General features: G+C 44.4%; 1 long non-coding RNA gene and 2 pseudogenes across 1 annotated transcript in view; 2 read left to right on the top strand and 1 right to left on the bottom strand.

Annotated features, from left to right (window-relative positions):
• Nucleotides 1–23,490, top strand: part of LOC135057591 (uncharacterized) — a 59,618-nt gene that overhangs the window by 18,458 nt on the left and 17,670 nt on the right. The window lies entirely within an intron of this gene.
• Nucleotides 16,552–16,670, bottom strand: LOC134896824 (5S ribosomal RNA; annotated as a pseudogene).
• On the top strand, nt 18,395–18,513 carry LOC134897910 (5S ribosomal RNA; annotated as a pseudogene).

Genomic DNA, 23,490 nt, shown 5'->3' with positions numbered 1-23,490 from the left:
TCAGTTTATATTTATATTACCTTTCATGTTATGCTAGTACACCAGCCAGTGTAACTTCTCCATTGCCACTTGATAAACCACATAGGTTGGTGAATGGGCTCCATAAACTCTAATATGTGCCACAGACTTTCCAATTAAATTCCCGAGCACCTTCCAGCACTTACTGTGGTTGGCTATGAGATAGTAATATTACTGGTATCCGGACTCCAGGTCGACAACAAAAAGGTCGACACACCTTAGGTCGACGCCAATTGGTCGACACACCTTAGGTCGACATGGACAAAAGGTCGACATGGACAAAAGGTCGACAGGAACAAGGTCGACATGGAAAAAAGGTCGACATGAGTTTTTTATTTTTTTTTTTCTTTTTTGGAACTTTTTCATACTTCATGATCCATGTGGACTACGATTGGAACGGTAAAGTGTGCCGAGCGCAGCGGAGCGAAGGCACCATGCGAGGGGACGCGGTGCACTAATTGGGGTTCCTGGTCACTCTACGAAGAAAACGACACCAAAAAAACATAAAAAACTCATGTCGACCTTTTTCCATGTTGACCTTGCTCCTGTCGACCTTTTGTTTATGTCGACCTTTTGTCCATGTCGACCTAAGGTGTGTCGACCAATTGGCGTCGACCTAAGGTGTGTCGACCTTTTTGTTGTTGATCTTGAGTCCCAGACCCAATATTACTGTACAGGTGGAGTCCTCTTGCTGCTTTTTATGTCAGTTTTGCATTGTGTGTTTTATTTTTTGTTTTTTTCATCTCCCATCTTTCTCATTTTTGCTTTGACGATCCAGTATGCCTCCTAGAAGAAGTAAAGTTTCAAAACCTGTCTCCCAAGTGACCTTTTTCAAACTGGCCCCACAACGACGGTCTACTGGGGGAAATGGTAAATCTCAATCAAGACCTTCAAAGTCTCCTCCCCATCAAAGTCACATTCTATACAAATCAGTGGTGTCACCTCTGTGCCAGTTGGGGATGATGATCCCCTAACTGTGGGGGACATAAAATGTATACTTGCTCAATTTAAGGTAGATGTTGCTGCTGAATTCCATGCTACACTTCAAGTTTGTCAACAATCTATTGAGGATTTAGGTGAGCATACTGATCATTTGGAGACTAAAATGGGAGAGTTTGTGGGATCCCACAATGACTTAATTGACTAGTATGCAGCTCTTGAAATGGAAGTTGCAACTCTCAAAGAGAAAATTGATAATTTAGAGGACAGATCCCATCGGAATAATCAGGGTGTCCCTGAATCTGTCTCAAACAGCAGCCTTCACGATTACATACTTAACCTATTCAAGAAACGAGTACCCTCAGCTTCTTCTCTGGATCTTTTAATAGACCAGGTTCATCGCCTTCCCAAGGCAAGGAGCGCTCCAGAGGGGCACCAAGGGACAATCTTATGCAGATTCACTATTACCACATCAAGGAAGCTCTGCAGAAAGCTGCCAGAACCTCGTCTGAGTCTTCTCAGATTTTAGGCTACAGCTCTTCGGTGATCTATCTGTTGCTACTCTGCTTAAGAGACGTTTATTCCAGCCACTCACTGCAGCTTTCAGAAAGGCGTATATCCTGTACAGATGGGGCTTTCTGACTAGACTCCTAGTGTGGATGAAGGAATGAAAAATTTGACTGAGTGGAATATCCCAAGCTCTTCTGTTTCCTCTTGTACAGGCCATGGATCTCAGCAGGACTGGTCCTTGGCGGAGAAGTCTTCCTGATTTAGAGTGATATGTCTTGTGAATTTCTGATTATTTCTAATAAATATTTAAGATGCCAGCATTAATATATGCAGCAGACGCAAGGCGCATCTTATTACCATATACGATAAAAGTGCGCTGTACGTTGCAAACACTACATCCCTTAAGAGAAAACAAGCACTCGCACACATTGTCGGAGCTCCAACACTCATTGATATATATATTTGATATTAAAAGGATATGCATACAATATAACACATGTACAGTATATATATGGTTACAGATTTACAATTACACAGGAAGCAGATAGATACAAAAGAATCCATTACAGCCAGCAACACTTCACCCTATTTACTCAATGCACACTCCGCTCCATCTTTGGATCTGCCTCAACACCAACAAACCGCAACTACCAGTAGCAGAATAACAGCAATCACCTATACACTGTGTATATTTGGGGAGTACAGGTCTTCTGCTATTGGTCCAGGGAAGGGAACTTTCTCATTCATGATGTGTCATTGGTCAGTGGGAGGGCTTTTGTTCTAGGTTGCTGGCCCATGTGTCTTCAAGAAATCCTTTGTTCACTTTAGAATTCTGGCTTCATATTCATACATTCAATCATAACTAAAAGTTGCAATGTGCTACAACCTAACCACTGCCATCAAACCAACACACTCATTCCCTTGATCATTTTGACACCAAGCATGACATGTTTATCTTGTTCCGTTCCATTAATACATATACATGATATTATACACCATTATATAATTTAAAACATTATAATGTCTAGTGCTTGACATGTTTAATTTATGTGTGGTATGAAATATGTGTTGAATATATCCTTGTGACTTGTCTGTGTGAATGCATATGCTACCATATATTGCTGTGCACACTGCGCATATTCGCACGCACAGCGACTCAATGTGTGGAGTTTGTATGGTTTCTGTATGTAATATTTTTGACTTCGACAGTCTCCATAACCACCTTAAAAGTGTTTTTTTCTACTGGTTATTGACTCTAAGTTGACCTACCTTTGTTCGGTTCGTTTTACTAACCTGGTCCTTACATATGTATGTTACCAGATAATTTTGGTAGGTGATACAGTCTGTCTTATAAGTTATATATTGTGTTGCATATTTTTTTATCTCTCTCTCCGCTAGAGTTATTATTTTCATAAGTGCTGGGCCCCTACCCCCCATGCTCTGGTCTAAGATGGACATGGTATGTCGCCTTACTATGATACCACATGGGGTAATTTTGGTTATTGTCTTCTTTTACCGCATTCTCAAATTCTCCATTCTTTTCTTTGTTTTTTTCCCTGTTTCCATATCTTCTACCGTACATTTACTATTTGCCAGGTGCATGCTGTCAACATTTGTGCTCTGTTTATGTTCTTATGATGCAGTTTTCTTTCATTTTCATAATGGTTACTATAATTTCTATCAATGCCTTCATCAATGCTATAATCTCTATCAATGCCTATCAAGGGCTTAATTCTCCTCACAAACATAAATTGGCCTTCAATTACTTCCACAAAATGAAAGCTAATATTGTAGCAGTCCAGAAAACCCATTTTCAGCTTTCATCCCCTCCTAAATTTTTTGATCATAGGTTCACCCATTGTTACACAGCTAATAACCCCTTGAAAAAGGCAGAGGTGGTGATCCTCATTGCTCATCACTGTCCTTTCATATTGGAGTCTATGCACCCTGACTCAGAGGGGAGGTATTTGATTCTAGTAGGTAAACTATATAACATAGATGTCACCTTAGCTTCCTTTTATGCCCCCAATACTAAGCAACTTCAGTTCTGTAGACGCTTTTGTAGTACTCTTCATAGACACATCAGGGGTGCCTTTGTGATATTGGGAGACTTTAACATGGTCATTGATCTGACATTGGACAAATCTAGGTCTGCTGTGGTGGGCTATGCTAGGACTAATGATTTATCCTCAGGTTTCCATCAGATTTTAGCAGAGTTTTGTTTATTTGATTCCTGGAGAGCCAAACACCCAACGGTCAGGGATTATACTTATTATTCACACATACACTATTCATATTCCAGAATTGATTTTGTTTTGACTGACAAGTGGTCTTTAGAATCAAAATATAAGATGAACATATTACACATGTCCTGGTCAGATCACTCTCCCCTTTTTGTTTCATGGACAATTTCTCAGAGGAAAGTCACAGCGGGTCCTTGGTGGTTGGGGAAATATATTTTGACTCAATTAGAGGCCTCTCAAGCTATTTACCAGTCCCTCTTGCAGTACCTGTATACTTATCTCTCTGAGGATACCTCGATTTTCACACATTGGTGTACTCTCAAGGCAGTGGTCCGGGGGTCTGCCATTCAGGTGGCTGCCAAACTCAAAAGGGACCATTGGATTATGTTTGAACAAGCTGTTGCTAAATCTGCTAAATTGGAGGTGCCCCATAAGGCAGACCCTTCAAACAAAGCTTGTTACAATCTTCTACTTATTGCACTTAAGGAAGTTAACGCATTTTCGCTTAGAGTGATACAACGTAACATCTTCTGTCTTAACCAGAAATTCTACTCATTTTGGAATCATACAGGTCACCTCCTGGCTCATAAACTAAGAGGTCGGCATGTGAAATAGAGAGTTTACAGTGTTTATAAGTCTAAGGGGGCATAACTGACTGACCCAAATGCCATTGCTAATGAATTTGCAGGCTTTTATTCTAAATTGTATAATTTGAAAGTCGATATTAATACCCCGAAACCTTCCCTGGAGCAAATTGATGCCTTTTTAAATAGTCTCTCATTAACCTCTCTAGAGAAAGAGAGTTGTCTGTTCACCTTGGAGCCTGCCTGAGGTAGAAAAAGTGATTGACTCCCTCCCCTTAGACAAGGCCCCTGGTCCGGATGGGTTTCCCTCTTTTATAAGACCTACAAAATCAGATTTAGCTCCTGTCCTCTTATCTGTGTTCAATGCAGCTTCCAACTCTAAAAAATTCCTGAAGGAGATGCTTGAAGTGCAGATAGTTACGATTACTAAACCAGGTAAACCCACCACTGCCATATAAAATTATCAACCCATTGCACTTTTAAATACCGATGATAAATTGTACGCTAAACTGATTGCCCAAAGTCATTGCCCCTTATTAACCTCTTTAATCAGCGCCAACCAGTTCGGGTTTGTCCGCGGGATGCTGGCTCCGTACAACACCCAAAGAGCTATTAATATTTTAGATTATTGTACTGTTGACAGAGATCCCGTACTAGTCCTCTCCCTGGATGCCAAGAAAGCTTTTGATAGATTGCACTGGCAATATCATCAAACAACTTTGGAGCGTTTTGGCATCAGGGAGAGGATTCTGCATTCAATATTAGTGTTATATTCATCCCCCTCTGTTAGAGTTGCCGTGAATGGGTGTTTGTCCTCTGGGTTTGATATTACCAATGGAGCCAGGCAAGTTTGTCCTTTCTGCCCACTTGTCTTCATATTAACTATAGAGCCTCTGGCTGTGAGAATTCAATCGTCTGCTGAGATCGCGGGGCCTGTAATAGGTGGCATTTCACATAAAATAAGTATTTTCACTGGCAATATTCTGTTATTTATTTTACAGCCTACATTATCTTTACCTCACCTACATTCTATTTTAGATGACTATGCCAAGATCTCCTACTATAGGTTGAATACCTCCAAATCGGAGGCTTTGCCTTTTAATATTTCAGGTGATGCTGTTGAAGTACTGAAAGATGACTATAAATATTCCTGGCAAACTAAGTCATTGAAATATTTAGGAGTTCAATTGGCTAATGATGGTGACTTTTTGGAATGTAACTACAGTATATCCCCTTTTATGGGCATTTGACACATTGACCAAAGAATGGTTATTACATAAATTCTCCTGGTTAGGTCATGTTGCTGCAGCTAAAATTCTATTACTGTGGGTTCGCATCAAACGCTGGACGCTGGAGACACTGTGAAAGGAGGAGAAGCGGTGAACCGGAAGTTGAAGTGCTCACGGGTCGCAGATAGGTGAGGTCGGAGGTCAGATGTGTGTAAGGGGCCCAGCTCAGGTACTGGGTACCAGAGGGGTGGAAGAGCAAGCACCAGTGAGGAGGACAGAGCTGAGCAAAGTACACAGCCACTGCCGCTCTCTGTGTAAGTCTGCGAGGGCTGCCTTTTTGTGTGAGAGAGGGGCTGTAACTTTGTTTGACTGATGGGCTGTGATTTTGTGTGTTGGAGGGTCTGAGATTTTGTGTGTGTGTGAGAGGGGGCTGTGATTGTTTGTGTGTGTGTTAGGGTCTGAGATTTTGTGTGTGAGGGGCTGAAATTTTGTGTGTATGTGTAAGGGGCTGAAATATTGTGTGTGTGTGTGTGTGTGTGTGTGTGTGTGTGTGTGTGTGTGTGTGTGTAAGGGGCAGATATTTTGTGTGTGTAGGGCAGCCTGTTTTGTTTTTGTGTGAGGGGATGCATTTTTTGTGTGAGTGTACTAGGTACTGTCCAGTGATGCTGCTGCAGCCGAACTGCAAATTGCTGCCGTCACTACTGTCTACTACTGCTGCTGCCAATAGGAGCTGCTCAAAGGGGCCAGAGGTTGCTGCTGCAGCCATCATTGGAGTGGACGGAGGATGCCGGAGACTGCTGCCCTTGCTGTTGCTGCCACTGGAGGAGCCAGGGACTACTGCTGCATAAAAGAGAAGTATCAGGGGGTTCACAAGAATAGATAAGAATAAGCCCAACTTCATTCTTGTATAAGTGAGTGTTTTTTGTGTTTTTGTTTTTTATCTCCTGTTCTCACTGTCCTTCTTTTTCTACCCTTGTCCTTGTTTTATTTTGTATAATCAATTACTGTCCTATTGTTGTATATTGTTTCTCATCACAGCTAGGTTATAGTACTGTATTGCATTACATAGATTGTTTTCTTTTTTCTTCTGAAGGTAACAGGGAGTTATACCTAACTAAAAATATGGGTGGAGCTGTGATTGGAGATCTCACTTAGTGCATGTCATGCAAGATGTATGCGCACCTGGAGAAACCATCCCAGTGTGATTACATCTGCATGAGGTGTGTGTAAATGGTTGCCCTGGAAGCCCAGGTACCTGATCTAGAGCAAACCATTATGTGGGTGAGGGAGATTCACAATCTCAAGCAAGGCTTAAATAGAATGGTGGAGGAGTTGCAGGAGGGGTCACCGGTAGATGAGGATGACCATGCAGCTAGCTGGGTCACAGTTAGAAGGAAGAAAAAGAGGGGGAGGCTTGACAACTCTGAACTACCAAACCCCAACTAATTTGCCTGATTGGATGAGGATTCAGTGGATAGTAGTGAGGAAATGACGGTGCTAGAGGAGACTGTTCCCTCTAGCAACCAGATGAGCAATCCCTCTGGCACAGTTGGGATAAAAGATAGTGAGGTACCTAGTCAGATTGTGGTGGTAGGGGATACCAGTATCAGGAAGACAGATAGGGCAATCTGTTACCGGGATGGCAATACAGTCTGTTGTCTCCCAGGTGCTCGGGTGCAGCAAATCGCAGACTGGGTAGATAGATTGTTGGGAGGGTCTGGGAATGACCCAGCGGTCTTGGTGCATGTTAGCACCAACAACAAAGTTAGTGGAAGGTGGGATGTCCTTAAAAAAGACTATAGGGACTTAAGCAAGAACCTTAAGGCATGGACATCTAAGGTAATATTTTCCAAAATATTACCCATGCCACATGCTTGCCCAGGGAGGCAATGAGATATTAGGGAGGTAAATGTGTGGTGTAGGGATTGGTGCAGGAAAGAGGGGTTTGTGTTCCTGGAACACTGGGTGGACTTTTCAGTCAGGCACCATCTTTTTTTGTTGTGATGGATTGCACCTGAATGAGGAGGGGGCAGCAGTGCTGGGGGGAAGGATGGTTAGAAGGTTGGAGGAGATTTTAAACTAGGTGCCTGGGGGGAGGATTTAGCTAGAAAGTACGGGTCATGCAGTGAGAATAGTGGGGATGGTGGTAGTAAACGAAAGGGGGGAGGAGAAGGGGGGAGGGAAAGAGCAGCCGGCAAGGGTATTTACATTGGTATTAAAAAGGTTTTACCAAAACACTAACTAATAACGATTACGGGTCATCGTTGCTGCATAAAGAGAATGATGTCACTAGCACAAGTGGAAATACTTATCTTAATTGTATGCATGTAAACGCTAGAAGCCTTACAGGTAAAAAGGGTAAACTAGAAATCCTTGCAGCAAGCAAACAGTATGATATTATAGGCATTACTGAAACTTGGTGGGAAGAATCTCATAATTAGACAGTCAATCAAGAGGGTTATGTTCTGTGAGACAGATTAAATAAACGGGGTGGAGGGGTATGTCTTTATGTAAAGCCGTTTCTAAAACCTGATATACGGTAAGATATTCAAGAGGGGACTGTAAATTAGAGATGTGCACTTGAAATTTTTCGGGTTTTGTGTTTTGGTTTTGGGTTCGGTTCCGCGGCCGTGTTTTGGGTTCGACCGCGTTTTGGCAAAACCTCACCAAATTTTTTTTGTCGGATTCGGGTGTGTTTTGGATTCGGGTGTTTTTTTCAAAAAACCCTAAAAAACAGCTTAAATCATAGAATTTGGGGGTCATTTTGATCCCAAAGTATTATTAACCTCAATAACCATTATTTCCACTCATTTTCAGTCTATTCTGAATACCTCACACCTCACAATATTATTTTTAGTCCTAAAATTTGCACCGAGGTCGCTGGATGACTAAGCTAAGCGACCCTAGTGGCCGACACAAACACCGGGCCCATCTAGGAGTGGCACTGCAGTGTCACGCAGGATGGCCCTTCCAAAAAACACTCCCCAAACAGCACATGACGCAAAGAAAAAAAGAGGCGCAATGAGGTAGCTGTGTGAGTAAGATAAGCGACCCTAGTGGCCGACACAAACACCGGGCCCATCTAGGAGTGGCACTGCAGTGTCACGCAGGATGGCCCTTCCAAAAAACACTCCCCAAACAGCACATGACGCAAAGAACAAAAGAGGCGCAATGAGGTAGCTGTGTGAGTAAGATAAGCGACCCTAGTGGCCGACACAAACACCGGGCCCATCTAGGAGTGGCACTGCAGTGTCACGCAGGATGGCCCTTCCAAAAAACACTCCCCAAACAGCACATGACGCAAAGAAAAAAAGAGGCGCAATGAGGTAGCTGTGTGAGTAAGATAAGCGACCCTAGTGGCCGACACAAACACCGGGCCCATCTAGGAGTGGCACTGCAGTGTCACGCAGGTTGGCCCTTCCAAAAAACACTCCCCAAACAGCACATGACGCAAAGAAAAATTAAAGAAAAAAGAGGTGCAAGATGGAATTGTCCTTGGGCCCTCCCACCCACCCTTATGTTGTATAAACAGGACATGCACACTTTAACCAACCCATCATTTCAGTGACAGGGTCTGCCACACGACTGTGACTGAAATGACGGGTTGGTTTGGACCCCCACCAAAAAAGAAGCAATTAATCTCTCCTTGCACAAACTGGCTCTACAGAGGCAAGATGTCCACCTCATCATCATCCTCCGATATATCACCGTGTACATCCCCCTCCTCACAGATTATCAATTCGTCCCCACTGGAATCCACCATCTCAGCTCCCTGTGTACTTTGTGGAGGCAATTGCTGCTGGTCAATGTCTCCACGGAGGAATTGATTATAATTCATTTTAATGAACATCATCTTCTCCACATTTTCTGGAAGTAACCTCGTACGCCGATTGCTGACAAGGTGAGCGGCGGCACTAAACACTCTTACGGAGTACACACTTGTGGGAGGGCAACTTAGGTAGAATAAAGCCAGTTTGTGCAAGGGCCTCCAAATTGCCTCTTTTTCCTGCCAGTATAAGTACGGACTGTCTGACGTGCCTACTTGGATGCGGTCACTCATATAATCCTCCACCATTCTTTCAATGGGGAGAGAATCATATGCAGTGCCAGTAGACGACATGTCCGTAATCGTTGTCAGGTCCTTCAGTCCGGACCAGATGTCAGCATCAGCAGTCGCTCCAGACTGCCCTGCATCACCGCCAGCGGGTGGGCTCGGAATTCTGAGCCTTTTCCTCGCACCCCCAGTTGCGGGAGAATGTGAAGGAGGAGATGTTGACAGGTCGCGTTCCGCTTGACTTGACAATTTTCTCACCAGCAGGTCTTTGAACCCCAGCAGACTTGTGTGTGTCGGAAAGAGAGATCCAAGGTAGGTTTTAAATCTAGGATCGAGCACGGTGGCCAAAATGTAGTGCTCTGATTTCAACAGATTGACCACCCGTGAATCCTTGTTAAGCGAATTAAGGGCTCCATCCACAAGTCCCACATGCCTAGCGGAATCGCTCCGTGTTAGCTCCTCCTTCAATGTCTCCAGCTTCTTCTGCAAAAGCCTGATGAGGGGAATGACCTGACTCAGGCTGGCAGTGTCTGAACTGACTTCACGTGTGGCAAGTTCAAAGGGCAGCAGAACCTTGCACAACGTTGAAATCATTCTCCACTGCGCTTGAGACAGGTGCATTCCACCTCCTATATCGTGCTGAATTGTATAGGCTTGAATGGCCTTTTGCTGCTCCTCCAACCTCTGAAGCATATATAGGGTTGAATTCCACCTCGTTACCACTTCTTGCTTCAGATGATGGCAGGGCAGGTTCAGGCGTTTTTGGTGTTGCTCCAGTCTTCTGTACGTGGTGCCTGTACGCCGAAAGTGTCCCGCAATTCTTCTGGCCACCGACAGCATCTCTTGCACGCCCCTGTCGTTTTTTTAAAAATTCTGCACCACCAAATTCAAGGTATGTGCAAAACATGGGACGTGCTGGAATTTGCCCAGATTTAATGCACACACAATATTGCTGGCGTTGTCCGATGCCACAAATCCACAGGAGAGTCCAATTGGGGTAAGCCATTCCGCGATGATCTTCCTCAGTTGCCGTAAGAGATTTTCAGCTGTGTGCGTATTCTGGAAACCGGTGATACAAAGCGTAGCCTGCCTAGGAAAGAGTTGGCGTTTGCGAGATGCTGCTACTGGTGCCGCCGCTGCTGTTCTTGCGGCGGGAGTCCATACATCTACCCAGTGGGCTGTCACAGTCATATAGTCCTGACCATGCCCTGCTCCACTTGTCCACATGTCCGTGGTTAAGTGGACATTGGGTACAGCTGCATTTTTTAGGACACTGGTGACTCTTTTTCTGAGGTCTGTGTACATTTTCGGTATCGCCTGCCTAGAGAAATGGAACTTAGATGGTATTTGGTACCGGGGACACAGTACCTCCAACAAGTCTCTAGTTGGCTCTGCAGTAATGATGGATACCGGAACCACGTTTCTCACTACCCAGGATGCCAAGGCCTCAGTTATCCGCTTTGCAGCAGGATGACTGCTGTGATATTTCATCTTCCTCGCAAAGGACTGTTGGACAGTCAATTGCTTGGTGGAAGTAGTAAAAGTGGGCTTACGAGTACGACTTCCCCTCTGGGATGACCATCGACTCCCAGCAGCAACAACAGCAGCGCCAGCAGCAGTAGGCGTTACATGCAAGGATGCATCGGAGGAATCCCAGGCAGGAGAGGACTCGTCAGAATTGCCAGTGACATGGCCTGCAGGACTATTGGCATTCCTGGGGAAGGAGGAAATTGACACTGAGGGAGTTGGTGGGGTGGTTTGCGTGAGCTTGGTTACAAGAGGAAGGGATTTACTGGTCAGTGGACTGCTTCCGCTGTCGCCCAAAGTTTTTGAACTTGTCACTGACTTATTATGAATGCGCTGCAGGTGACGTATAAGGGAGGATGTTCCGAGGTGGTTAACGTCCTTACCCCTACTTATTACAGCTTGACAAAGGCAACACACGGCTTGACAAATGTTGTCCGCATTTCTGTTGAAATACTTCCACACCGAAGAGCTGATTTTTTTTGGTATTTTCACCAGGCATGTCAACGGCCATATTCCTCCAACGGACAACAGGTGTCTCCCCGGGTGCCTGACTTAAACAAACCACCTCACCATCAGAATCCTCCTTGTCAATTTCCTCCCCAGCGCCAGCAACACCCATATCCTCCTCATCCTGGTGTACTTCAACACTGACATCTTCAATCTGACTATCAGGAACTGGACTGCGGGTGCTCCTTCCAGCACTTGCAGGGGGCGTGCAAATGGTGGAAGGCGCATGCTCTTCACGTCCAGTGTTGGGAAGGTCAGGCATCGCAACCGACACAATTGGACTCTCCTTGTGGATTTGGGATTTCGAAGAACGCACAGTTCTTTGCGGTGCTTTTGCCAGCTTGAGTCTTTTCATTTTTCTAGCAAGAGGCTGAGTGCTTCCATCCTCATGTGAAGCTGAACCACTAGCCATGAACATAGGCCAGGGCCTCAGCCGTTCCTTGCCACTCAGTGTGGTAAATGGCATATTGGCAAGTTTACGCTTCTCCTCCGACAATTTTATTTTAGATTTTGGAGTCCTTTTTTTACTGATATTTGGTGTTTTGGATTTTACATGCTCTGTACTATGACATTGGGCATCGGCCTTGGCAGACGACGTTGCTGGCATTTCATCGTCTCGGCCATGACTAGTGGCAGCAGCTTCAGCACGAGGTGGAAGTGGATCTTGATCTTTCCCTAATTTTGGAACCTCAACATTTTTGTTCTCCATATTTTAATAGGCACAACTAAAAGGCACCTCAGGTAAACAATGGAGATGGATGGATACTAGTATACTTATGGATGGACGAGCGACTGCCGACACAGAGGTAGCTACAGCCGTGGACTACCGTACTGTGTCTGCTGCTAATATAGACTGGATGATAATGAGATGAAATCAATATATATATAATATCACTAGTACTGCAGCCGGACAGGTATATAATATATATTTATTATGTAATGACTGATGACGGACCTGCTGGACACTGTGAGCTCAGCAGCACCGCAGACTGCTACAGTAAGCTACTATAGTAGTATGTATAATGAAGAAAGAAAAAAAAAACCACGGGTAGGTGGTATACAATTATGGATGGACCAGCGACTGCCGACACAGAGGTAGCTACAGCCGTGGACTACCGTACTGTGTCTGCTGCTAATATAGACTGGATGATAATGAGATGAAATCAATATATATATATATAATATCACACTAGTACTGCAGCCGGACAGGTAGATATATTTATTATGTAATGACTGATGACGGACCTGCTGGACACTGTCAGCTCAGCAGCACCGCAGACTGCTACAGTAAGCTACTATAGTAGTATGTATAAAGAAGAAAGAAAAGAAAAAAAACCACGGGTAGGTGGTATACAATTATGGATGGACCAGCGACTGCCGACACAGAGGTAGCTACAGCCGTGGACTACCGTACTGTGTCTGCTGCTAATATAGACTGGATGATAATGAGATGAAATCAATATATATATATATAATATCACACTAGTACTGCAGCTGGACAGGTAGATATATTTATTATGTAATGACTGATGACGGACCTGCTGGACACTGTCAGCTCAGCAGCACCGCAGACTGCTACAGTAAGCTACTATAGTAGTATGTATAAAGAAGAAAGAAAAAAAAAAACCACGGGTAGGTGGTATACAATTATGGATGGACCAGCGACTGCCGACACAGAGGTAGCTACAGCCGTGGACTACCGTACTGTGTCTGCTGCTAATATAGACTGGATGATAATGAGATGAAATCAATATATATATATATATAATATCACTAGTACTGCAGCCGGACAGGTATATAATATATATTTATTATGTAATGACTGATGACGGACCTGCTGGACACTGTCAGCTCAGCAGCACCGCAGACTGCTACAGTAAGCTACTATAGTAGTATGTATAAAGAAGAAAGAAAAAAAAAACCACGGGTAGGTGGTATACAATTATGGATGGACCAGCGACTGCCGACACAGAGGTAGCTACAGCCGTGGACTACCGTACTGTGTCTGCTGCTAATATAGACTGGATGATAATGAGATGAAATCAATATATATATATATATATATATATATATATATATAATATCACACTAGTACTGCAGCCGGACAGGTAGATATATTTATTATGTAATGACTGATGACGGACCTGCTGGACACTGTCAGCTCAGCAGCACCGCAGACTGCTACAGTAAGCTACTATAGTAGTATGTATAAAGAAGAAAGAAAAAAAAAAAACCACGGGTAGGTGGTATACAATTATGGATGGACCAGCGACTGCCAACACAGAGGTAGCTACAGCCGTGGACTACCGTACTGTGTCTGCTGCTAATATAGACTGGATGATAATGAGATGAAATCAATATATATATATATATATATAATATCACTAGTACTGCAGCCGGACAGGTATATAATATATATTTATTATGTAATGACTGATGACGGACCTGCTGGACACTGTCAGCTCAGCAGCACCGCAGACTGCTACAGTAAGCTACTATAGTAGTATGTATAAAGAAGAAAGAAAAGAAAAAAACCACGGGTAGGTGGTATACAATTATGGATGGACCAGCGACTGCCGACACAGAGGTAGCTACAGCCGTGGACTACCGTACTGTGTCTGCTGCTAATATAGACTGGATGATAATGAGATGAAATCAATATATATATATATATATATATATAATATCACTAGTACTGCAGCCGGACAGGTATATAATATATATTTATTATGTAATGACTGATGACGGACCTGCTGGACACTGTCAGCTCAGCAGCACCGCAGACTGCTACAGTAAGCTACTATAGTAGTATGTATAAAGAAGAAGAAAGAAAAAAAAAAACGGGTAAGTGGTATACAATATTATATATATATTATATACAATTATATATATATATTAAACTGGTGGTGATTATTAAACTGGTGGTCAGGTCACTGGTCACACTATCAGCAACTTGCAAGTAGTACTCCTAAGCAGACAATCACAATATATATTATACTGGTGGTCAGTGTGGTCACAATGGCAGTGTGGCACTCTGGCAGCAAGTCCTGCTCTCAGACTCTAACTGCTCCCCACTGTCAGTGTCTCCCCCACAAGTCAGATATACATTATACAGTCACACTATCTATCTATCACTTCAGCAAGTAGTAGTACTCCTCCTAAAGTACTCCTCCTAATGCTCCCCAAAATTACTACTGTGTCTCTCTCTACTGTCTCACTCTCTTCTCTATAAACGGAGAGGACGCCAGCCACGTCCTCTCCCTATGAATCTCAATGCACGTGTGAAAATGGCGGCGACGCGCGGCTCCTTATATAGAATCCGAGTCTCGCAATAGAATCCGAGCCTCGCGAGAATCCGACAGCGGGATGATGACGTTCGGGCGCGCTCGGGTTAACCGAGCAAGGCGGGAAGATCCGAGTCGCTCGGCCCCGTGTAAAAAAAACTGAAGTTCGGGCGGGTTCGGATTCCGAGGAACCGAACCCGCTCATCTCTACTGTAAATACTGTTGAGATGTTATGGGTAGAAATTGCATGTGGGGGTAAAGGAATAAAAACGTTAGCATTGGGGTTATGCTACAGGCCGCCTGGAAATAATGTGCCTGATGAAGAATTGTTACTGAAGCAAATTGAAAGAGCAGCAGGAATAGGCAACATAGTAGTGATGGGAGATTTTAACTATCCAGAGATAAATTGGAAAAATGATTCATGTAATACTGCTAGGGGTAATATGTTTTTAAACACACTAAATGATAACTACTTAGTTCAATTAATCGAGGAACCTACTAGGTACAATGCAATCTTAGAAGACCTGGTATTAACAAACAATGGGGAATTGGTATTAAATATTATAGTAGGGGAGCTCATAGGAAACAGCGACCACAATATGGTCACATTCAATATCAGTTTTCATAATCAGTCCTGTACTGGCTCAACTAGGACTCTAAACTTTAGCAAAGCCGACTTTGACATGAAGAGGGAAGCTTTAAGGGACATTGAATGGGACATTTTGTTTCAAGGAAAAAATATTACGGAGAAATGGGATGTATTAAAGTCACTGCTAGTTAAAAATACTCGTAAATTTGTTTCCAGGAGCAGCAAAAAAATAAGATTTTACTCACCGGTAAATCTATTTCTCGTAGTCCGTAGTGGATGCTGGGGACTCCGTAAGGATCATGGGGAATAGACGGGCTCCGCAGGAGACTGGGCACTCTAAGAAAGATTTAGTACTACTGGTGTGCACTGGCTCCTCCCTCTATGCCCCTCCTCCAGACCTCAGTTAGAATCTGTGCCCGGAAGAGCTGACATTACAAGGAAAGGATTTTGGAATCCAGGGTAAGACTCATACCAAAAAAAGAGAGGGTTTTTGATCCTGCACCAACCTTAGATTCAAAACACTTTATTAATCACATAGTAGCCAGAAATGGACATAGTTTATGGAAATTCCTATCTGTCCGTATGGCGGTGCGCCCAGAGTCAAAAAAAGAAACAATTGTATATGTACAAGAAAAGAAGTATGACTCTTGTTTTGGCGCACTCTTGTTTTAGTATCTAAATGATAATAGGTAACTGATAACCAAAAAATAGGAAGGTAGTCTTTGTTTCTGCTCTTTGGGATACAAAGGGACTCAGTATGCCCTAAAGGACCTATGTATGAAAAAATGATGAAATGTTCAGATCTTAGTTATGCCTTGATAACCGCATATTGGAAGGTAGCTACATATTAAACTGCTTCCGTCTGCCAAAGATCTGTACAAACTGTGTTTGTATTAATGCACCCTTTGTTGGGTTGTGTAAGTGGGTGGGAAAACCCACAGTATAAGAAAATCTGATAGTCAACCCCTGTCATAGATAGTTCATGATGATTGAGAATACAAAGGTATAGAAATAAAGTATAAGTGGTGATACTGCTGTTGGTGTTCTTCTAACAAGGAAGAAAAAATCTCCTACTCCACTGGGTATTCCCTAGAGGTCGCCCATCTAGGTACTGACCCAGCCCGCCTTCGTTTAGCTTCCAAGATCGGACGAGATTGGGCGTGAGCGCAGGGGTATGGTCGTAGAAAGATTTGACCCTGTGCCACCAATGAGAGTGCACCGAAACGGAAAGATAGAGTACTCTTCAGAGAAGAGTTAGGAATAAGATTGGGTGGTAGCTGCAGTTAGAAGGAGGTTGCAGCAATTGGATGGGTGTGAATCTGCTGTCCACGTTAGACTGAGGAGACTTGTCCCCTGGGGGGCACGCTCCCCAGAATCGTGGATGACAGTTCACAGAAGGAAGGCAAATGGAAATTGGAGGGGGTATAGAGTGGGAGGATGGGTGCTGAAAGGAGGAAATAATGACATATACAGTAATTGGAAACAAGGAGAATCCCCTGTTGGTTAGACTGTCACTTGCTAGTCGAAATGAGTTAGACAGGAACAGTGGTTGCTTTCTATCAAATAACAGGCATTAAATAAATGTCACTGAGTTGTGTCACACTGTGCTCTTTTTTTAAACATTAACCTGGTTGGAGATACCCAAGAAATTTGTGACACGAGTTATCGTATGATGCAGGATTATTCTGCTAACACATAAATTTCAAGTGGTGACACAAACTGTTTTACAATTGCAGAGTTAGTTTGCTAAAGTATACAATTCTAATATCAGGCATTAAATAATCTCCATTCAAAAGTCAGCAGACCTGTCTATAAACAGCCTAGCTGGCTATGCCAGCAGTGTTGATAACACAAAAATTATGTACTAGCTAGGCTGGAAATACCAGCAATCCATTCGAAGGTCAGACAGGCAGATGCCCATAACAAGGCTGGAGATACCAGCAATCTTAATGACACAAAAAATATATATATACAGAATTATTCTGATAAGTATCGGTTCTAAATCAATAAGGTATCAAATATCACCCATTCAGAGGTCAGACAGGCAGGTGCCCATGAGGAAAACGCGTTTCACCCGGTCACGGGTTGTTCACTTCCATTCTGATACTTAGCAGAATAATTCTGTATATATATATTTTTTGTGTCATTAAGATTGCTGGTATCTCCAGCCTTGTTATGGGCATCTGCCTGTCTGACCTTCGAATGGATTGCTGGTATTTCCAGCCTAGCTAGTACATAATTTTTGTGTTATCAACACTGCTGGCATAGCCAGCTAGGCTGTTTATAGACAGGTCTGCTGACTTTTGAATGGGGATTATTTAATGCCTGATATTAGAATTGTATACTTTAGCAAACTAACTCTGCAATTGTAAAACAGTTTGTGTCACCACTTGAAATTTATGTGTTAGCAGAATAATCCTGCATCATACGATAACTCGTGTCACAAATTTCTTGGGTATCTCCAACCAGGTTAATGTTTAAAAAAAGAGCACAGTGTGACACAACTCAGTGACATTTATTTAATGCCTGTTATTTGATAGAAAGCAACCACTGTTCCTGTCTAACTCATTTCGACTAGCAAGTGACAGTCTAACCAACAAGGGATTCTCCTTGTTTCCAATTACTGTATATGTCATTATTTCCTCCTTTCAGCACCCATCCTCCCACTCTATACCCCCTCCAATTTCCATTTGCCTTCCTTCTGTGAACTCTCATCCACGATTCTGGGGAGCGTGCCCCCCAGGGGACACGTCTCCTCAGTCTAACGTGGACAGCAGATTCACACCCATCCAATTGCTGCAACCTCCTTCTAACTGCAGCTACCACCCAATCTTATTCCTAACTCTTCTCTGAAGAGTACTCTATCTTTCCATTTCGGTGCACTCTCATTGGTGGCACAGGGTCAAATCTTTCTATGACCATACCCCTGCGCTCACGCCCAATCTCGTCCGATCTTGGAAGCTAAACGAAGGCGGGCTGGGTCAGTACCTAGATGGGCGACCTCTAGGGAATACTCAGTGGAGTAGGAGGTTTTTTCTTCCTTGTTAGAAGAACACCAACAGCAGTATCACCACTTATACTTTTTTTCTATACCTTTGTATTCTCAATCATCATGAACTATCTATGACATGGGTTGACTATCAGATTTTCTTATACTGTGGGTTTTCCCACCCACTTACACAACCCAACAAAGGGTGCATTAATACAAACACAGTTTGTACAGATCTTTGGCAGACGGAAGCAGTTTAATATGTACCTACCTTCCAATATGCGGTTATCCAGGCATAACTAAGATCTGAACATTTCATCATTTTTTCATACATAGGTCCTTTAGGACATACGGAGTCCCTTTGTATCCCAAAGAGCAGAAACAAAGACTACCTTCCTATTTTTTGGTTATCAGTTACCTATTAACATTTAGATACTAAAACAAGAGTGCGCCCAAACAAGAGTCATACTTCTTTTCTTGTGCATATACAATTAAGACTCATACCAGCCACACCAATCACACCGTATAACTTGTGATAAACTTACCCAGTTAACAGTATGAACAAACAACAGAGCATCAACCAATGGATGCCAACATAACATAACCCTTTATTAAGCAATAACTATATACACGTATTGCAGAAAGTCCGCACTTAGGACGGGCGCCCAGCATCCACTACGGACTATGAGAAATAGATTTACCGGTGAGTAAAATCTTATTTTCTCTAACGTCCTAGTGGATGCTGGGGACTCCGTAAGGACCATGGGGATTATACCAAAGCTCCCAAACGGGCGGGAGAGTGCGGATGACTCTGCAGCACCGAATGGGCAAACACAAGGTCCTCCTCAGCCAGGGTATCAAACTTGTAGAATTTTGCAAATGTGTTTGAACCCGACCAAGTAACAGCTCGGCAAAGCTGTAATGCCGAGACCCCTCGGGCAGCCGCCCAAGAAGTGCCCACCTTCCTTGTGGAATGGGCTTTCACTGATTTTGGATGCGGCAATCCAGCCGCAGAATGAGCCTGCTGAATCGTGTTACAGATCCAGCGAGCAATAGTTTGCTTTGAAGCAGGAGCACCCAGTTTGTTGGATGCATACAGGATAAACAGCTAGTCAGTCTTCCTGACTCCAGCCATTCTGGTTACATAAATCTTCAAAGCCCGTACTACGTCAAGCAACTTGGAATCCTCCAAGTCACAAGTAGCCGCAGGCACCACAATAGGTTGGTTCAAATGAAAAGATGACACCACCTTTTTGCAGTTCCGGGTACCAAGTCCTTCTTGGCCAATCCGGAACAATGAGTATTGTTCTCACTCCTCTTTTTCTTACAATTCTCAGCACCTTTGGTATGAGAGGAAGAGGAGGAAACACATAGACCGACTGGAACACCCACGGTGTTACTAGTGCGTCCACAGCTATCGCCTGAGGGTCCCTTGACCTGGCGCAATACATTTTTAGCTTTTTGTTGAGGCGGGACGCCATCATGTCCACCTGTGGCAGTTCCCGTCGATTTGCAATCTGCGTGAACACTTCTTGGGGAAGTCCCCACTCTCCCGGGTGGAGGTCGTGCCAGCTGAGGAAGTCTGCTTCCCAGTTGTCCACTCCCGGAATGAACACTGCTGACAGTGTGCTTACGTGATTCTCTACCCAGCGAAGAATTCTGGTGGCTTCTACCATCGCCACCCTGCTCCTTGTGCCACCTTGGCGGTGTAAATGAGCCACTGCGGTGATATTGTCTGACTGGATCAGAACCGGTTGGTCGCGAAGCAGGGACTCCGCTTGACTTAGGGCGTTGTATATGGCCCTTAGTTCCAGGATATTGATGTGAAGGCAAGTCTCCTGCCTTGACCACAGCCCTTGGAAATTTCTTCCCTGTGTGACTGCCCCCACCCTCGGAGGCTTGCATCCGTGGTCACCAGGACCCAGTCCTGAATGCCGAATCTGCGACCTTCGAGAAGGTGAGCACTCTGCAGTCACCACAGGAGAGACACCCTTGCTCTGGGGGATAGGGTGATTAACCGATGCATCCGAAGATGTGATCCGGACCACTTGTCCAGTAAGTCCCATTGGAAGGTATGGAACCTGCCGAAGGGAATGGCCTCGTATGATGCCACCCTCCTTCCCAGGACTCGAGTTCAGTGATGCACTGACACCTGTTTTAGTTTTAATAGATTCCTGACCAGTGTCACGAGCTCCTGAGCTCTCTCTATCGGGAGATAAACCTTTTTCTGGTCTGTGTCTAGGATCATGCCTAGGAGAGGCAGATGAGCTCTAAGAACCAACTGCGACTTTGGAATATATAGAATCCAACCGTGTTGCCGTTTCACTTCCGGAGAAAGCGATATGCTGTTCAGCAACTGCTCTCTTGATCTCGCTTTTATGAGGAGATCGTCCAAGTACGTGATAATAGTGACACCTTGCTTCCGCAGGAGCACCATCATTTCCGCCATTACCTTGGTGAATATTCTCAAGGCCGTGGAGAGACCAAACGGCAACATTTGAAATTGGTAATGACAATCCCGTACCGCAATTCTGAGGTACGCCTGATGAGGTGGATAAATGGGGACATGAAGGAATGCATCCTTTATGTCCCGAGTCACCATAAAATCTCTCCCTTTCAGGCTTGCAATAACCGCTCTTAGCGATTCCATCTTGAACTTGAACCCTTTCAGGTATATGTTCAGGGATTTTAAATTCAATATGGGTCCGACCGAACCATCTGGTTTCGGGACTACAACATGGTCGAATAATAACCACCTCCTTGTTGAAGGAGGGGAACCTTGATCACCACCTGTTGAAGATACAATTTATGAATTGCAGTTAACACTGTTTCCCTCTCGTGGGGGGAAGCCGGCAGGGCAGTCGGTGAGGGGGCATCTTCTCAAAGTCCAGCTTGTATCCCTGAGACACAATATCTATTGCCCAGGGATCTAACAGGGAGTGAACCCACTTGTGGCTGAACTTACGAAGGCGTGCCCCCACCGGGCCTAGCTCCGCCTGTGGAGCCCCAGCGACATGCGGTGGATTTTTGAAGAGGCCGGGGAGGACTTCTGTTCCTGGGAACTAGCTGTGTTGTGCAGCTTCTTTCCTCTGCCCCCGTCTCTGGCAAGAAAGGACGCACCTCGGACTTTCTTGTTTCTTTATTCGAAAGGCTGCATTTGATAATGTCGTGCTTTCCTAGGCTGTGCAGGAATATAAGGCAAAATATCAGAATTACCAGCTACAGCTGTGGATACCAGGTCCGAGAACCCTTCTCCACACAATCCTCAGCCTTCCACATGCCTCTTAAATCGGCATCATCTGTCCATTGCATATTCTACAGGACACGTCAAGCAGAAATCGACATAGCTTTGACTCTAGGACCCAGTATACTCATGTCTCTTTGGGCATGTTTAATATATATATATATATATATATATATATATACCTATCACTTAAGACAGCATCTTTAATATATATATATATATGCATACTAGGGTCTCAATCTCTGCTGATAAGGTACCTGTCCACGCTGCCACAGCGCTATAAACCCATGCCGACACAATCGCCGGTCTGAGTAGTATACTAGAATGTGCATGCTATCTGCAGGATCCCTGAGAATAGCTAGTGCTACCTTCTGTGCAAACGGGACACCCTAGGGGAAGATTCCCATCACATCCTGGCCCTAGTGGGGAAAGGATACTGCTTGAGAATTTTTTGTGGGAAGCTGCAGTCTCTTGTCTGGGGATTCCTGCTCTTTTTCCTCATGAGAGGAGGGAAATTTACCTCAGCTTTCTTCCCCTTAACATGTGTACCCTTGTGTCAGGGACAAATGAGTCATCAGTGATATGCAAATCATCTTTTATTACAATAATCATATATTGAATACCTTTCAGCCATCTTGGCTGTAACTTTGCATTATCGTAGTTGACACTGGAGTCAAACTCCGTGTCGATATCAGTGTTTATTATTTTGGATAGTGAGCACTGTGAGACTCTGAAGGTCTCTGTGACATAGGGACAGACAAGGGTAGATTTCCTGTCTGTTCTCTAATCTTTTGTGCAATAAATTCACCTCAGCTCTTACACATATCCAAACAGGTGTCGGCGTTGTCGACGGAGACACCCTCTCACACACATATTTGCACTATCTCCTCCTTAGGGGAGCCTTTTACCTCAGACATGTCGACACACACGTACCGACACACCACACACACAGGGGATGCTCTATTTGAAGACAGTTACCCCACAAGGCACTTTGGAGAGACAGAGAGAGAGTATGCCAGCACACACCCCAGCGCTATATGACCCAGGAATCACACAGTAACTTAGTGTTAACCCAGTAGCTGCTCTATATTGTTTTTACGCCAAATTTATGTGCCCCCCCCTCTCTTTTTAACCCTCTCTATCGTGCAGGGGAGAGCCTGGGGAGCTTCTCAGCGGATCTGTGGAGAGAAAATGGCGCTGGTGAGTGCTGAGGAAGAAGGCCCCACCCCCTCAGCGGCGGGCTTCTCCCGCGATTTTGTGTAAAATTAATGGCGGGGGCTCATGCATATAACAGTGTCCAACTGTATATATGCTGCTTTTGCCAGGAGGTACTTAATTGCTGCCCAGGGCGCCCCCCTGCGCCCTGCACCCTACAGTGACCGGAGTGTGTGGGTGTAATGCGGGAGCAATGGCGCACAGCTGCAGTGCTGTGCGCTACCTCATGTGGATACAGGAGTCTTCTGCCGCCGATTTCGATGTCTTCTTGCTTCTGCCGGCTTCTGTCTTCTGGCTCTGCAAGGGGGACGGCGGAACGGCTCCAGGAACGGTCGACCAAGGTTAAGATCCTGTGTTCGAACCCTCTGGAGCTAATGGTGTCCAGTAGCCTAAGAAGCGCAACCTAGCCGCAGTTAGTAGGTTTGCTTCTCTCCCCTCAGTCCCTCATAGCAGAGAGTCTGTTGCCAGCAGAAGCTCTCTGAAAATAAAAAACCTAACTAAAATACTTTCTTATTAGCAAGCTCAGGAGAGCCCACTAAAAGCACCCAGCTCTGGCCG

The sequence above is a fragment of the Pseudophryne corroboree genome, chromosome 3 (assembly GCF_028390025.1).
Source record: "Pseudophryne corroboree isolate aPseCor3 chromosome 3, aPseCor3.hap2, whole genome shotgun sequence".
Taxonomy (NCBI): Eukaryota; Metazoa; Chordata; class Amphibia; order Anura; family Myobatrachidae; genus Pseudophryne; species Pseudophryne corroboree.
This window is presented reverse-complemented; position numbering and strand designations above follow the sequence as displayed.